Source organism: Sciurus vulgaris, assembly GCF_902686455.1.
Source record: "Sciurus vulgaris genome assembly, chromosome: 1".
NCBI lineage: Eukaryota > Metazoa > Chordata > Mammalia > Rodentia > Sciuridae > Sciurus > Sciurus vulgaris.
The window spans coordinates 149,042,656-149,061,393 of record NC_136461.1 but is presented as its reverse complement, the minus strand read 5'-3'; the positions used below and the strand labels follow the sequence as shown (position 1 = coordinate 149,061,393).

The following is an 18,738-nucleotide window of genomic DNA, read 5'->3' as shown; positions in this document are numbered from 1 at the left end:
ATTTGAGATTTCGAATATTTGCCTCATATCATACTTTTCATTGACATTATCTTTAAAAGCTATATAGTATTTCATTAAATTGAGCAAACTGTAATTTCTCTATAATTTGACCATTTAGGTTTTTCCCAATCTTTTGTTCTTTATAATAATTGTTAATGGTATAATGAAAACCTTTGTCTGTAAATTTTTTTGTGGACATAAAATCCTTTCTTTTGACTAGAAGCCCAGAAGAATAATAACTGGGTCAAAGAGTCTGAATATTTTTAGAGTTCTTAAAATAATTTGACAAATTGCTTTTCAAAAGGGTGGTAACAATTTCTACTCCAATTTTCAGTGTATAAGAAGGTCCATTTGTACCAGATTCTTACCAGCAGTCATATTATGAATGATATGAAGTATTTCCAAAGTTATTCCCTGCCCCAGGCACATTACCCCTTCTTTTATTTTTTGTCCCTCTTTTCCCTGGTTGACTATTTCCTCCCTCCAGGGGGCTGAAATCTCACTGAGGGCAGGATCTTGGGTGTCTGGAGAAGAAATTCTCATCACTTTTTATAGACCATTAAATAAAGGCAGGTTGAATAATCGTCTGCTGAATAAGTAGGTGAAAAAGTTAGTAAGGAAAGGAATTAATACGGCATGTTGTTTTCTAAAAATGGTCATTTCTTTATGACTACGGGGTGGAACATTTTTCTATTTTTATTAACTGATCATGTTTTGTCTTCTGTTGTTTGAATGTTTTGTCCTTTTCTCATTCGCCTATCAAGACATAGTGCTTTTCTCATAGGGTAGGCTGACTCCTGAGCTGGGAATGTAGCTCAGAGATAGAGCTAAGGCTTAGCATTCAGGAAGCCTGGGTTTGATTCCCAGCAGTGGGTAAAATAAAATAAATAAATGAATAAATACATAGGTTAACTCTTTTTTGCGGGTGGTACTGGGGATTCAACCCAGGGGTACTTAACAACTAAACCACATCCCCAGTCTTTTCTTTTAAAAAAGATTTTATTTAGAGACAGGGTTTCCCCAGGTTGCTGAGGCTGGCTTTGAACTTGAAGTCCTCCTGCTGGGCCTCCCAAGTTGCAGGGATTATAGGTGAGTGCCACTGCACCTGGCCAAAAATAGGTTAACTCTTTAAGAAACAAAAATAGGATAACTTTCTGGTATACCTGAGACCAACCTCTAATATGTTGTTGAACATTTAGTTACTATTGTATTTGTTACTTACGTACAATTTTTTTATGTAATGTAGATATTTCAATCTTCTATAGTTTTCCTCCCATTGCTTAAGTATTTTGACATTTCTTCTTCTAAAGTTTGAATGAATTGTTTATTTTCTATATTACTTCATTTTAAGTTTAGCATTTACTCAGTATTTTCTGGGTTACAGAGAGTGATATAAAATTGTGATTGTTTGATTGTTTTCCTAAATCGTTAATGAGTTTGTTTCTTTTAGGGCCTCATGGGCTCCCTGTGTTATAGGATTCTGAATGGAGTTGCCTTCTGGTGAACAAAAGTAAACAAATATCACCAAATTTATATCTTAAACTACTTAAATTCTTAAAATTTCTCATATGATTAAGAGGTAAATCACCAAAGATGAATTAATCTTTATTGTTTTGATCATATGGCGGTACTCTCGACCCAAATCCATAGTCTAATTTTTTTTCTGGTAAGCTCATAAGGAACTGGACAGACAGCACAAATGCATCATTCCAAACAGAAAAACAACACTTAGAAGGTGCCCTGATCTCAATGAATCAGGAGAGCCAACTTCACATCTGAAGGGAATATTTAGCTCAGAATTACGTAATTCAAGTCCACTGTAATCTGAAATGTGAGGGTCAAGGCCAGACCTGACATAGTATTGCGACTGAAATTTAATATGAGGTAACTAACTGTTGTCAATGAAACATTGTTCCCAAGGGCCACTCTAGTGTCATCATGACCAGATGACTTCACCTGAAATGCAAAGATAGGAGGGCTTAGGGACAAAGGACACTACAATGGGCACCTCATGGTCCTTGGGTCAACTTAGGAGCTTACAGAGAGCATTATCCTTTAAGAAGCCTCTGTAAAATCTGCTGTACAACCTTGGGCTTGTAGTTAATATTTTATTATTCACTTGTTTGTCAAGTGATGCATCTCATGTTAAGTATTCTTACAACAAAAATATAAAGTAAAACAGAAAAAAAAAAAAAACCCAACAAATCAAGAATAGGAGAAAACTTTGGGAAATGATAGATATGTTTACTACTTTGATTACAGTGATGGTTTCATGGTATCTACATATGTTAAACTCATCAAATTATATACTTCAAATGTGTGCAGGGTTTTTGTCTTTTTTGGTATATCAATTTTACCTTAATGAATCTGTTAGAAAATTAACCACCCTGGCAAGCTGCTGAATGCTTTTAAAAGAAAGGACCCCAATCTAGGTCACTGAAATTAGGGATTTACAAAAGAATTAAAGACACCATATTATAGAGTTATATGCATGTCCGGATTTATAGCAGTGCAATTTACAATAGCCATGTTATAGCCAACCTAGGCATCTATCTACAGATAAATAGATAAAGAAAATGTGGTATATAACACAATGGAGTTTTACTCAGCCATAAAGAAGAATGAAATTATGTCATTTCCAGGAATACGATGGAACTGGAAAGCATCATGTTAAGTAAAATAAGCCAGGCGCAGGTAGACAAGGGTTATATGTTTTCTCTTACGTATGGAAACTAGAGTAGAAAGGGTATCTCCTAGAAATAGATGGGAGACTAGTAGAGGAGTAGATGGTAGAATGAGGGAAGGGAAGGAGGAAAAGAAAAGTGGAGGTACTAGGGAAGGAAACAGATCAAATTATACAGTTTATATAATGTGCAGTTCTGACTATATCACAATGAATCTCATTATGTATTTTAATGAAACAATAAAATTTTTAAATAAAAAAATAAAAGAAATCAGGGATTTGGACTACAGTGAGAGAATTGAGTTATCAGACACCAAAATAAACACCATCCTGGCAAGTCACAAAGTACCTAGGAGAGCTGGGAACCAATGCAGAACAGCTGGCCAAGGGAGTGAAGTGGGATCATGGGCCTGTTGAGCTCGGAGAGACTGAACCATATGGTGCGGAAACCCCGCTCTGAGCTGTAGGTGATTGTAGAGATTTGGAATTTTGTTTCTAATAAAGCCATTTGAAATCTGCAAGTATGGTAGTGTCAGGCTATCTAGAAAGATTTATTTAAATAAGTCAGCAGGTATTTACTTAGTGCCTAGATGGATGTTAGGTGTAGGGGATACAGCTGTGAACAAAGTAGACACAGCTGCCCCCCTCATTATTATTTATGACCTAAGGGAGAAACAGAAACAATTAAGTGTAAATAAGGAATTGGATCATCAGTCAACAAAGTAGACTTCATACCATGGAAGCCCCAGCTGCTGGGACCCTTCACTGTGCTTTTTTTTTTTGTTTTTGACTTCCTGAAAACAGAAAGAATTCCAGTCTTATCCTTTCTTTCTCACTTTGAAAAAAGGATCACATCTTCAATTTATTAAAAGCAAACCATTCTGCCCAAGTTTCTTCAACTTCCATCTGTGTGGGCAGAATAATGGGCTATCAAAGATGCCCCATATCCAAATCCCTAGAGTTTGTGATAATCTTGGCTCACATGATAGCGAGGGGCAATGCAGATTGTGGATGGATTTAGGTTTCTAATTAGTTGACTTTAGAATAGAAAGATTAGCCTGGATTATCTAGGCTGGCCCAATATAATCACTAGAGTCCTCTAAATTGGAAGAGAGAAGCAGAAGTTAATATCAAAGGGATACACTGTGAAAAAGAGTCAACTGGACATTATTGGCTTTGAAAAGGGAGTAAGAGGCCAGGAACCAAAGACTGTGGGCTCTTCCAGAGGCTGGAAAAGGCACAAAACAGATTCTCCCACTTCCAGAATCTTCCCCTCTGGAAGATTTCAACCCAGCCAACCCTTTAATTTTGGTTCAATAAGACCAGATAGATTTATAATGCAAACAACTGTGAAAAGGTAAACTTGTGTTGTTTTAAGCCACTGAGTTTGTGGTCAGTTCTAACGGCAAGTGCAGAAAAAAGAATATACCACTCTTTCACTTCGATATGTCCAAGATATGTCCAAAGTTCCCTCCTTTTCCTAATTCTGAAGAGTACGTATTTTTATATAATTTTCAAGGTTATCTCTCCAACTGTAGACCTTACTTTATTGTCTATCTTCTCTTTCCTTCTGAGTGAAGGAGTTATTATTTATTTCTGTTCTGTTTTAAAGTTCAGAAGTGAAACAAAGGAAAGGTTAATAGGTCATATACTCATTTGGAAGGATTGGCATCTGAGTAGTGACACTAAAGAGTTCTGGGGAAACCTAACACATGGATCTTGACAAGATGTTTGGATCAAGTCTTCACCAAATCCCAGTGTCTCCAGCGGAGAAAATAGTCTTGAGATGACAGAGCAAATTTGAACTCATCCCCAAGGATGCTGATTGATTCATCAGTCAGCCTGGGGGAACACCTTGATCAGCCTGTCCAGGGCCTCCTACATCATCATCTGCTCATTATCAGAAGTTTGCCTGGGGTGAGCTGTACAACCTGCAGTGATGGAATTAAGAGAAGTGATGACTCAGCACAGGGATGAACCCACAGCAGCATGAAGTATTTTGGGTTCCAGTGTTCTGTACTCTCACTACGCTCCTCTCACTGTATGATAGTTCAACTCTAGGCCACATCCAAGAGCAGAGTCTTTAGAACACCATAGGTAGAAATCACCCCTACAGAGGCCTATCACTCTGTACCTGGGAGCAGAATTGGTGGACACTACCAAGGTTTGCTTTCCCCTTATCTAGATATGGACTACACCTAAGTTACCTAAAAAGTATTTTGTTATTTCCCTTTGGAAATTTTGATATCTCAGTAAGGCCAGACACTTATTTGTTATCTAAAGCCAGTTTACATTTTTCCTTGCTCTCGTAAAGAAAACAAAAACTGCTCTGTGCTTTAACATTGTATGAAACAAATGAAGAATCATTTCCAAAACAAATTCATACCCCATCCACTTATTCTTCACTAGGCTCTTCTGTCTACTTCCAACTAATGTTATCCTAGGTACATTACCAATTAGTAAGCGGTTTTTGTCAGTCTCCAGCAGGTAGAGGGAGCCCTGTCCGTGTAGCTCCAGGGGACAGAGCAGGAACGACCAGATAGATGGGTATTGACACAGGGGGAAACCAGCATGGCAGGGAAGGTTGTATTATATTACCTGTAAAGTTCTTTCAAATAATCATCATTAGGAATCTACGTTCCTCTCCATCTAAATTTCCTGGGGTATCGTAAATTTGAAACTTAAGGACTTAAGTGCTATGCAGCCGTAGAAGTTCAGGAAATATAATCCTGTACACTTAAATCTAATCTAAATCAGTATACAATGTTGCTTAATTACCTCAGAGATAGCCCACACTGATGGATAAAGATTTTCTGGTGAGTTCAAAATACCTCCTAAATATATGAAAGAAGAGATCATTTGATTAATACAAAATGAGTGCAAGCAAATTAAACTTAATTATTTCAAAAATAGATGGTGTTTTTCTGTTTACAAAAACACTATACATTTTCTGTCAAAGACAACCAGGCTTTGCAAAAACATGTAAACTTGGGAAATAAATATTCAATGTTCCCTTAGAAATGACCCGTTGACAGCCCAGTATATATTTATGCAGATTTTTCCATACCTATACCAGAATATAAAACTAATTTAAAAATATTCCATGGCAGAAGATTGTTGTATTGTATAACATCTTTTTTTTCAATTTTTTTTTATTGTAAACAAATGGGATACATGTTGTTTCTCTGTTTGTACATGGCGTAAAGGCATACCATTTGTGTAATCATAAATTTACATAGGGTAATGTTGTTTGATTCATTCTGTTATTTTTTCCCTTCCTCCACCCCTCCCACCCCTCTTTTCCCTCTACACAGTCCTTCCTTCTTCCATTCTTGCCCCCCTCCCTAACCCTAACTCTAACCCTAACACTAACCCCTCCCTCCCCCCATTATGTGTCATCGTCCACTTATTAGCGATATCATTCGTCCTTTGGTTTTTTGAGATTGGCTTATCTCACTTAGCATGATATTCTCCAATTTCATCTATTTGCCTACATGTATAACATCTTTAAAAGGAATTCCCAGGAGTAATATTTTTTTTCTCTCATGACTCTAACACTTCACAGAACAGAGGCTGCACTGACTCTAAAGATCATTGCCAATTCTGTGTTCAGGAATAGTTTGAAGGAGGACAAATAAGCAAGGTAGCATGAGCAATGGAAACATTTCTGAGTTCATTCATTTCCCTAATATTTATTGGATACTTGTTTGTATATAAGGGCCTCATATAAGACCAGAGGTACAAGTCAGATAAAATTCCTGGGAATACAGCAATGAGGAAGACATTGTTCCTGATAAACTAAGAGTTTATGATGAGATTCTTTCCACAGCTGTATTTTATTCTTTTCTAATTCTGCACCATGTACGTACGGGCACACGTATTGCATATTTAATTTAGCATGCAGGCTAAACTCTGTTCCCCACTACCAATCCCACACAGCATAAAATTTTGCAGAAAGTGAGCAGCAGCTCCCACACCAAAAGCTCTAATTGTTGGTCTATTTCAAAAGCCTCTATGTTGACTGTTCTGCTAAACCACTGCTAGCCAAAGGGAGCAATAAGGTTGTAGCTTGAAATGTATGTCCATATCTTGAGAAAGTGTTTCAACATAGGTTTCTTTTCCAGGTTTCTATCACCAGGGACAGATTACAACCACGAGAGTGCCCAGCTGAGGCAGCATTACTCACTGGTGCTGGTGACGTGGGAGGCATGCCCAGGGGAGCTCTGTTCTCCTGCAAGTAGAGAGGTGAACATAATGAAGGACCCCCGGAAGGCTATGACTCCAAAGGCTTCATGTGCAATGCACAGAATTACTGGCGTGATAGGTAGAGCCACTAAGGTTTCCTGAGGGAAGAAAGCCAGTCAAAACAGCCATGTCCATTGCCTTTCAACACAAAGTCTGCTTTCCTTCCTGCACATAGACTCTTGTTTCTGTAATCAGATTTATGACGATCCCAGGGACGTGGATGACAGCAGAGTATAAAGGAGTGAGAATCTAAAGGGAAATACTGACTAGGCTCTGGTTCTAGTTTTAGACTGAGCATCACAAATCGATGTCTTATCTGGAACTTATCTACATGCTTAAGTGATACATTATAAAAATGTCCAGAATCCAGGCTTGCTGGGGCTAGTCACTTAAATCAGTACCTGAGCACATTATTTCACATATTTATTCCTTTACAGAGTAGGTACTCTTTGCATAAGAATGTGACAATATTTTCTATTTATGTAAGTAGAGACTTAGCCAAGGTAAAAGTTATTTTTTCTATAAGATGGAAGCTCTCCTTTTATAAAGATATTACTACTTATAGACAAGAGCATTTCCTATGTGAACCTTCTAATCAGCTTCATATTTGCCTAAGTATATCTCTTAAACCTTCAAGGGTTTCCAACTGTACCACGTCTGTGGCCCTGTGAACCCCTTAAAGAATTGAACATGGGACCATACTCCAGTTTTCATTACGCCACATCAGAGGTCACAAACGTGGGCCATAGCTGGACCATAACTCTGCTTGCCAAATATAGTGGGTATTTTTTAAAATTTTGAAAATTTTTTTTATTTGCTCTTTCATTTTGATCCTATCTTCTTTTACAGTTGTATTGAGTCATAATTGATATTTAAAACCTTCATATATTTGATACATACAATTAGATGAATTTGGACATTTGACTATGACTGTGATATCATCATCATGAACAAGGTAATACATATATCTGTTACCACCAAAAGTTTCCTTGTGTCCTGCTGCTTCTCCTCCTCCTCCTTCCCTTCCTCTTCTCCCTCCTCCTCCTCTTCCTGCTCCTCTTCTTCTTCTTCTTCTTCTTCTTCTTCATGAAAAACAATTATGAGATCAAACCTCTTAACCATTTTTAAGTGTACAATACTGCTTTGTCAGCTTCAGGCACAATGTGATACAGCAGCTTTCTAGAACTTACTCATCTGTGTAATTGTAGCTTTATACCATTGCACGACAGCTCCCATTTCCCCCTCCCCTAGTCCTGGGTAATCCCTGTTCTTTTACACCTGTAAGTTTGACTATTTCATGTACTGTATGTAAGTGGAATCATGCAGTCACTTCACACCTGTTAGGATAGCTATTGAAAAAAAACAAAAACAAAAGAGAACAAGTGTTACTGAGGATGTAGAGGAATTGGAACACTTGTACACGAAGGAATGTAAAATGGTGCAGCAGCTATGGAAAAGACTATTGTGGTTTCTCAGAAAACTAAAAGTAGAACTACCATGTGATCTGGCCATTCTACTCTGGGAATATATAAAAAAAAAATAATTGAAATTAGGCTCTTTAGAGATATGTACACTCCCATGATCGCTGTGGCATTGTTCACAATAGCCAAGAAGTGGAAGCCGTCCAAACTCCAATGACACATGAATGGACAAAGAATATGTGGTCTATACACACAACTGAATATTATTTGCCCTTAAAGAAAAGTCAATCCTACCACATATATGCACCTAGAATACTTTATACTAAATGAGTTAAATCACAGAATAAACAGCTTTTTATTGAAACATTTGAAAAATTAAATTTATAAAAAATTCATTATTTCTGGTTTCTTTCAAAAAGGTTTTGAATCCCTTTGAGAAATTGCTATTTCTCAAAGTAGCAATGACTGGAACTGAGGAGCAGCAAGTTTAAAGAGGGGACAGGCTCTCCAGCCAGCCTCAGCCCATACACAAACTTGCTCTAGTCCACTGTCTTCCGGATACCTGCAGACCTGCCTTCATTATCCCTCTACCCCTCTGGATCCTCCACCTTTTTGGCTTTCAACTTTGAGTTCCTCTTGACTGAGGGTTGGTTTTGGAGAATTTTCTCTCAATCCAACCTGGTGTTCATCAAGACCTGGTTTCTGACATCACTCCTCAGGCACATGTGTCAAAACAGAAGAGCCTCTTCTCACCTGTGCCCTGCTCTAAAGCTAGAAGGACAACATCAAACCAGTCTTCAGACTCTGATGATGACAGGCTTTCAGGAGAGAGAGAGAGAGAGAGAGAGAGAGAGAGAGAGAGAGAGAGAGAGACTGAAATTCAGAATTCTCAACTGCTAGGCAAAGGGTAGAAAGCAGGTGCCAGCTGGCAATTCTACTTAAATAAAATGGTTAGAATAAAGTCTACAGCGTCTATAAAATTGTTTTGAGGTGATGACATGGTTCATTGGAAGGGATATCTCTGGATGATTAGATTCCATCTTCTCAAAGATTCACTCTACAAAATGAGGACTTTCTAAAATTGCTGCAAGAAATTCAATTTAGTAAACCTTTCTGGAAAATAATTTAGCAATTGTGCATCAAGAGATTTAATGAAACTTGTGCCCCCAGTATTTCTACTCTTAAGATTTCATTCTAGCCAGGTGCAATGGGATTATACTCCCATAATCACAGCAGCTCAGGAGACTGAGGCAGGAGGATCATGAGTTCAAAGCCAACCTCAGCTACTTAGTGAGGCCCTAAGCAACTTGGTGAGATTCTGTCTCTAAATAAAATATATATAAAGGACTTGGGACGTATCTTAGTGGTTAAGTGCTCCTGGGTTCAATCCCTAGTACCAAAAAAAAAAAAAAAAAAAAAAAAAAAAAAAAAAGAGATTCCATTCACTATAGACATTTCTATTTAAGCATAATTTAGCAAAAAATTGAGAATGTTGTAAATATTTACTCTTTAGTTGTTGGATAGCTAAGAATAGTCTATTCATTATAAGGAATGCTAAACAGACACTAAATGTTTTTTGGAAGCAATTAAAACAATATGGGAGAGATATATTCATGTTGGAATGGTTGGAAAATTTTCTTTTAAAGACAACTTCATATTTAGGATTGTCTCAATGACATTTACATGTTTTCATGGGTAGCTTTTGTGTCTGTGGTAGCAGTAGTGTAGCAATGGTAGTGTAACAGGAGCCACAGCAGTAGTACACTTTGGGACATCTGTCCAGGGGACACTGGTTCTCCTTCTCTGATAAATGACCCACTACCTATATTTAAGGCTGGGTCCTCAGTAGCCATGTTATTCTATTCTATTCTATTCTATTCTATTCTATTCTATTCTATTCTATTCTATTCTATTCTACTCTACTCTACTCTACTCTACTCTACTCTACTCTATTCTACTCTATTCTATTCTATTCTATTCTATTCTATTCTATTCTATTCTATTCTATTCTATTCTATTCTATTCTATTCTATTCTATTTTTTCTCCTAGCATAAGCTCGGTAAAGCAGATTGACTCTCCCAGGAACCTGGAGTTGCTCTTAATGGATAAAGAAGATGCGCTTGAAATCTATGGGTGGCCATGTTGGACCATCTGACATGCCAAAGCAAAGAAAGCTGGGCTGCAAAGAGAGAGTAGAGCTTCTCCTCCCTAAACACCTGCTTGCCTTCCATGTACAGTTCGGCTGCCCTCAAGTTTCCTGGAATATCTCCAGTGTGCTTTCCCTAAATTATTATTTTTTTGTAAGTCAGCTGAACAAGGAATTCTGTCATTAGTAACCAAGAGAATATGTGATAAACAAACATGCATAGAAAACAGAGTAGCAAGAGCTTTTCAGAATGCTAATGATGGTGAGAAATTACATATAACATTTATATTTTTTCTTTACCCTTCTGTGAAATTTTACATTTTTCTAAAGGGAATAATATCATTTCCATAATAGAAAACAATAAATTCATCATAAGAGAAGGAAATACTTATTTCTAAAGAAATGCTTTGTTTTTCCTCTTATAATAGAAAGAACCTCACCACAAAATATGCTATCCGAATGTTCTTAAAAATAATTCTATTTTCTGCAATGGAAAAATGAAATTTATCTTTTAAACAACCTAGCATTATACAGTTGATGGAGTTTCCATGCAGGTCTGATGAGACTTCAAGTTAACTAAACAGCAGACCCAGAGATGAGACCTGCTGATTGAGAAGTAGAATACCACCTCTTCTGCCAGTGATTGCTTCCTGAGTGGGCATGTGATCCAACAAGGGTCAATGAAATTGAAGAGTAGGCTCCTAAGGATTTACCTTCTTATTTTTCCTGAAGAACTTCAAGAAGTGTCTCTCTCTCTCCAGATATAAACGGGAATCACAGAGCTGCCTCCACCGTTGTAGTCCCTCCTGAAGGACGAGGCTGGCACCCAGCCAAGAGGAAAGAAGCGGGAAATGCAGATACATGAAGCTGAAATTGCTTATTCAACCCATGCTGAAGCCCATCTTACCATTGGACTTGCAGTTAAGGAAGCCAATAACTTCTGTTGCCAGTTAGCTAGTTTGAATTGGGCCTTCTGTCATTTGAAAACAGAACTGATTTGAAAGGATTCAAACTATAATCAGATAAAGTCACACAGGATACAACAACTGAGTGGATAAAGGGACACAAATCCAGAAGCTTCCTGACATACCTACAGATTGGGAGGCCTTGCCGTATAATCTCACACCGTCATTAAGATAAATGAGAGGGAGGAGGGTATGAAAAATGGTGGAATGAGACAGACATCATTGCCCTATTTACATGTATGGTTACATGAATGGTATGAATCTAATCGTGTACAACCATAGAAATGAAATGATGTACCCCATTTGTGTACAATGAATCAAAATGCAATCTGTAAAAAATTAAAAGATAAATAAAACATAATAATAATAAAAGACCTAATCTCATTTTCCATTTGTCTCTGCTTCATCCTTTCAGTCTCTAAGGCAGTTTCTCTTATTTTCAGTCTATTTTAATGTAGCTTAGCTTGTAAGCAGCACACAGGTGCACAAGAGTGCTACTCAGACATTTGTAAAGTCCCAAGCTGCTATTTCTGCCAGTTCTCTTTGACCACACATCTGTATTCTGCTCACCCTGCACTCCCCCACAGAAAATGGCCATGCTTTTCTAAGAGACACAAGAAAACATTGAGTTAGCCTTCCCTTTACCTTTGAACCACAACATTGCCTCTTTGAGAATGGAGTCTGGGGATGTGTCACTTGCTACCTTGAGATGACCTTCAGAAGCCTTAGAAAGAAAAGTGAATATATTCTGCAGTTATTTTTCTATCTTGGTCTGTGTTGGTTTATACCAAATATCTTGTAAAGAAATATAATTTAAACAAAGTTAAATCAAAATTCTTATGTGCAATAGATTCTCTGGTAAAGTGGTATAATCAACTTCAATGATGATGCTTCTGAACAAAATTTAGCTGTGAGAGCCCTTAGGAAATCTGACTGAACCAAGTCCCAGTAAATCAGTCCCACTTATGTAAGAAGTATTTATTCAAGGGCTTTCTATCAGTTTTACCTGCTAATCAGTTGAAAGGAGAAATGTAACTGGCTAAAAATGATTTAACCCCAGAGGCCATAAGAACAAACTAGGACATATTTTCCCTGAGGCAATTGTAGAAAAACTATATTTTAGATCTCAACCTCCTAACCTCTCCCAGGACCACACAAAGACAAGACTTTTGCACAATAGCAACTTTATATGATCTCTAGGTTCCCAATAACTTAAATAAATGTTTAAGTATATTAAGTTTTATTTAGAGAAACCATTTTCAGCATCTTATTGATACTTATAAATATTCAAGTCCTTCATAATACGATTATGTTTTTGTCTGCCCAGATAATTCTGGCTGTGAGTTAAAGTATGTTCAGGTGTCTAGTATAATGTCTCGTAGGTCCTAGACAATAAAGGGCAAGGAGTCTATAGGTGTCAGATGGATGTTAGTAATCAATGAAACAAAGCATATTAAAACAAGTTTCCAACAATAGATAAATGCTACAAAAACAAAGCTAATTTTTCAGATCTGATTTGAAAGGACTCAGACTATCATGTGATAAAGTCACCCAGAGTAGAACAATGGAACTGACGAAAGGGACATCAAAACAGAATAGGGTACTGAATGGCACATAGAAAATGCTTGACACAGATTGATCACTACCAGAGGAGCTAGGAGTAAATATTCTGAGTGGGATCAGTGCAAGGGAGCTGTGGTTCACACTCTAGTGTGGAAAGGATCCTCCAAAAAGAGGAGAAAATGTCATTTTCTATTGCTTTACAAATGTGCCTTGAAAGGCCAGACTGAGATATATTTAGCTCATCACTGGAACTTAGGAAATGCAATATTTAACCTATGTCTTAGTTGAGGGAATGTTTTTGAATGTAGCTTTCAAACATTACCACAGATATTCAAGGGTTTACATATATAAGTACCCTTGTATGACAGATTTCTCTCTCTCACTTTTCTCTTTTTGCCACTAACAAGGAATTTTGATGAAATTTTTGTTTTATTGAGGTGAAAGAGAATAGGTTTTTGTTGGTTAAACATTTATCAAGCATTTATTAAATGCCAAGCAAAGACCTTGTTTAAACAACTAAATGGATTAGGAAGCAAAAAAAAAAAAAAAAAATTTACTGTTTAGACATATGGATAATGTGTTCTGTCTTGAAATTCCTAATTTTTGAACACAAGGCTCTGCATTTTTATTCTACATTGGACCCCATGAATTATAGAGTATGTCCTGTCGGTTCTCAGATCAAGTTCTGAAATGGTTGATTTATACATGCAACCTAAATGAAGGTGCTTTTTTCACCACAAAAAGTGATATAACTTACCCTCTAGGCTTTGGGGTTTATTTCCTTATTTGTGGTGACAGGTTGTCAATTAATCTATCCTCAATCTCTTTCTTATTCTCCTCTATTGCTAAGTACTAGATGTTTATATGTGATGTAATTTGTGATTATAAATAAGAGTCATCGTAAGCAGTTTCCTTTCTGGTTACCTCAGTTCATAGATACATTTTCTTCTTTACACAGTGATATATATATATATATATATATATATATATATATATATATATATATACACATACATACATACATACACATGTGACCCATTCATCCAAACATCCACTAATTTATTAACTTATCCATGTAACACACATCTATTAATAAGCACCAATGACAGAAGAACCTGGGATTCAAGGGCAAGAGGAGTAGATAGGGTCCCCACAACAAGAATGACTCATGCTATACTCAGGGACCCTCAAGTACACTATAAGCAAAAACTTGCAATGCAACAGAGAGGTACAGAGTGTTGACTAATCCAATGTCAAAAGCACCTTTCTTCTTTAAAACTCCCTCAGTTATCCCAGAATTTTTCAGTTACTATGTATGGCTGATGGTCTCCACAGGGCTTGTTGAGCTATGATCCACCAGAAAACTTCTGGAACTCATAAATGAATTCAGTAAAGTGGCAGGATATAAAATCAATGCTCATAAATCTAATGCATTTTTATTCATAAGTGATGAATCCTCTGAAAGAGAATTTAGGAAAACTACCCCATTCACAATAGCCTCAAAGAAAATAAAAATACTTGGGAATCCATCTAACAAAAGAGGTGAAAGACCTCTGCAATGAGCACAATAGAACACTAAAGAAAGAAATGAAAGAAAACCTTAGAAGATGGAAAGATCTCCCATGTTCTTGGATAGGCAGAATTAATATTGTCAAAATGGCCATACTACCAAGAGTGCTATACAAATTCAATGCAATTTCAATTAAAATTCCAATGACGTACCTCATAGAAATAGAGCAAGCAATCATGAAATTCATTTGGAAGACTAAAAGACCCAGAATAGCTAAAACAATCCTTAGCAGGAATAGTGAAGCAGGGGGTATCACAATACCAGAACTTCAACTATACTACAGAGCAATAGTAACAAAACCGGCATGGTATTGGCACCGAAACAGACCGGTAGATCAATGGTACAGAATAGAGGACACAGAGACAAACCCAAATACAGTTTTCTCATACTAGACAAAGGTGCCAAAAACATATAATGGAGAAAAGATAGCCTCTTCAACAAATGGTGCTGGGAAAACTGGAAATTCATATGCAATAAAATGAAACTAAACCCATTATCTCTGACCCTGCACAAAACTCAACTCAAAATGGATCAAGGACCTTAAAATCAGACCAGAGATCCTGCACCTTATAGAAGAAAAAGTAGGTTCAAATCTTCATCTTGTTGGCTTAGGATCGTACTTCCTTAACATGACTCCCATAGCACAAGAAATAAAAGCAGGAATCAGTAATAGATTCAAACTAAAAAGCTTTTTCTCAGCACAGGAAACAATAAGCAATGTGAAGACAGAGCCTACAGAGTGGGAGAAATTCTTTGCCACACACACTTCAGATAGAGCACTAATCTGTAAAGAACACAAATCTATAAAGAACTCAAAAAACTTTACACCAGGAATACAAATAACTCAAACACCAAATGGGCCAAGGAAATGAGCAGACACTTCATAGAAGATCTACAAACAATCAACAGATATATGAAAAAATGTTCAACATCTCTAGTAATAAGAGAAATGCAAATCAAAACTACCCTAAGATCTCACCCCAATTAGAATGGAGATTATCAAGAATAGAAGCAACAATAGGTGTTAGCGAGGATGTGGGAAAAAGGTACACTCATACATTGCTGGTGGGGTTGCAAATTAGTGCAGCCACTCTGGAAAGCAGTATGGAGATTCCTCAGAAAGCTTGGAATGTAACCATCATTGACCCAGTTATCCCACTCCTCAGAAAATACCCAAAGGACTTAAAATCAGCATACCATGTGGCAAAGTCACATCAATGCTTATAGCAGCTCAATTCACAATAGCTAGAGTGTGGAACCACCTTGATGCCCTTCAATTGATGAATGGATAAAGAAATTGTGGTATATATACACAATGGAATATTACTCAGCCATAAAGAAGAATAAAATTATGGCATTTGCAAGCAAATGGATGAAGTTGGAGAATATTGTGCTAAGCGAGATAAGCCAATCTCAAAACACCAAAGACCAAATGATCTCCTTGATAAGCAGATGATGATATATAATGGGGGGTGGGAGCGAGGCAAGAATGGAGGAAGGATGGATTGTATAGAGGAAAAAGAGGAGTGGGAGGGGTGAGGGGAAGGGAAAAAAAACAGATTGAGACAAACATCATTACCCTATGTACATGTATGATTACATAAATTGTATGACTCTACTTCATGTACAACCAGAGAAACAAATTGTACTCCATTTGTTTACAATGAATCAAAATAAATAAATTATTAAAAAAAAAACTCTCTCAGTTATCCCAGAATTTTTCAGTTACTATGGCTGATGCTCTCCACAGGGCTTATTGAGCTATGATTGAAAATGACCATGTATCAAGTTCCATCCAAAGCAAGCATTTTTTGCCATGATTTCCCCAATGACACCTATGTAGTCCTCAAATTGAATATGGGATTCTGAATCAAAGATTGTTCTCAAAACTTTCTGGTTTTACTTCTCCAGAATCTCACTTACCTTTATTGTAAAATGGAGCTAATAATAACCACTTTTGGAAGAATGTTGCTTTAGTTTTCTAACTTTTTCGAATAAATTTTAACCCCAGGCAATTTCATAACAAAGTGTTGCTTGTCTGTGTTAAAAAATAAATAAATAAAGAAAGAAAGAAAGAAAGAAAGAAAGAAAGAAAGAAAGAAAGAAAGAAAGAAAGAAAAAAAGAAAGAAAGAAAGAAAGAAAAAGAAAAAGAAAAAGAAAATGACCATGTAGAGTCCAATGGGATGGCAGTGGAGTTAGGGAGGCTGTTCTTCCTGAATGGGAAGCATAAGAAGGCTTAGGGCAAGATAGCCCTCTTTTGAGTATCACATCCGTTTACTTGATTAACAGTGCAGTTTGTCTGGGAAGGTGGGAAGTAGCTCAGGCAGAAGGAGAAGCAGTTGTCAGGACCTGGAAGAAGGTAGTGCTTTGCTGTACTCTGCATCAACCATCCTGGGGCAGCACTGGCTTTGGCAGAGAATTATCTTCTGCCTGGAAGGGCAAGGCCTACACTGAGGTATGGGCTGTATACTTTGTACGTGATGGTGAATAGCTTGGTATTCAATCATGTTTTAGTTAGCTTTTTCACTGCTGCGACTAATAGATCTGACCAGAACAATTTTAGCAGGGGAGAAGTTTATTTGTGGTCTCATGGTTTCAGAACTCAGTCCATGGACAGCCAGCTTCATTTCTCAGAGCTCAAGGTGAGGCAGAGCATCAGAGCGGAAGAGTGTGGTGGAGGAAAGCTGTTCACATGATGATCAGGAAGGAGAGAGAGAGGAGACAGAGAAACTCCTTTTGCCAGATACAAAATACATACACCAAAGTCACACCCCCAATCTCACCTCCTCCAGCCACACCCTACCCACCTTCAGTTACCACTCAGTTCATCCCCATCATGGGATTAATTGAACAATTAGGTCAAAGCTCTTATAACCCAATCATTTCCCCTCTAAACCTTCTTGAATCATCTCACATGTGAGCTCTTGGGGGACACCTCACCATAACAAATGATATGACTCTTTCTGATTTGTTTTCATATGCAGAAGAAATTATCTGGTTTAAAGCAATCCTACTAGACATAGTGTCTTTTATAACTCTCAGTTTTGCTACATTAGTAGAGACTCAAGCTGTCTGAGCTATCCAATCTGTGCAACACACACAATAATATCTCTCAATACAAGTGTGGTTTATGGAGAGCACCAACCTTTAATCTGTAATGTGTTCATCACGGAAACAAAATATTATTCTCAGCAGAATCCCCTAGTGCTTTAAAATTATGGGTTAACTTAAGTGTGAAGTTTTTTTAAGTTAAAATGTTGCAAATGCCATCCACATCTTGTGAGAAAGTCAGCATCTTCTGCTACTTTCTCAAACACAGGCATATGTACACACATGCACGCATCCACAAAGATATACACAGAGACTCCAAATCCAGGAATTCTCAGAAAACTACCTTTCTCCTGTCAGTTCTTGCTTAAATTGAATTTTCTTTTTCCACTGAAGTCTGAGCTTCTCCTGATCTGGTCTCTTCTCTGCCCCTAAAGATCCTTATTGTGTGGTACAGATCAGTTGGTACCCCATTTTTATGGTTTGGATATGTGGTATCATCACAAAGCACCTGTGTTAATGCAGGAATATTCAGAGGTTCAATGATTAGATTATGAGAGTTGAAACAGTTATTAGCCAGCTTTGCAGTTGCTGTGACCAAAATACCTGACAAAAACAACTTAGAAGAGGGAAAGTTTGTTTTGACTCACAGTTTCAGAGATTTGAGTCCAGGTTGACTGTCTCCATTGCTCCGGACCCAATGTGGGGCAGAAGATCAAGGCAGCTGGGCATGGCGGAGGGAAGCTGGTTTGCTTATGGTGGCCAGGAAGCAGAGAGGTGCCACAGGGAAGCTGAACCCTTCTAGAGCACACATCCAGTGAGTGACTCACCTCACCAGTGATGCCATACGTCCCAGTTAGTCTATCCAAAACAGGGTGGACTAACTGGGAGGTAACTGATTAGGTTGTAGTTCTCACAATCTAATCATTGCACCTCTGAATATCTCTGTATATATTGGAGGGACACCTTATATCCAAATCTTAACATGAGTCCATCCTTGTTTGAATAGACTGAGTGGTATCTGTAGATAGGTGGTGTGTGGCTAGAGAAGATAGGCCACAGTGGTGTGCCCTGGAAGGGTTCATCTTTTTGTGG

General features: G+C 37.5%; 1 long non-coding RNA gene across 2 annotated transcripts in view; it reads right to left on the bottom strand.

Annotated features, from left to right (window-relative positions):
• The window catches only part of LOC306657592, a 65,037-nt gene extending 46,590 nt beyond the window's left edge, over window positions 1–18,447 (bottom strand). The window contains exons 1-2 of one of the 2 annotated variants that reach the window (XR_013762832.1): window positions 18,294–18,447; window positions 17,990–18,154 (exon numbers count right to left, since the gene is read on the bottom strand). This is a non-coding gene — a long non-coding RNA (uncharacterized lncRNA). The remainder of the gene's footprint in view (window positions 1–17,989; window positions 18,155–18,293) is intronic. The other variant, XR_013762833.1, reaches the window with a different exon arrangement.
• Window positions 18,448–18,738: the final 291 nt, after the last annotated feature.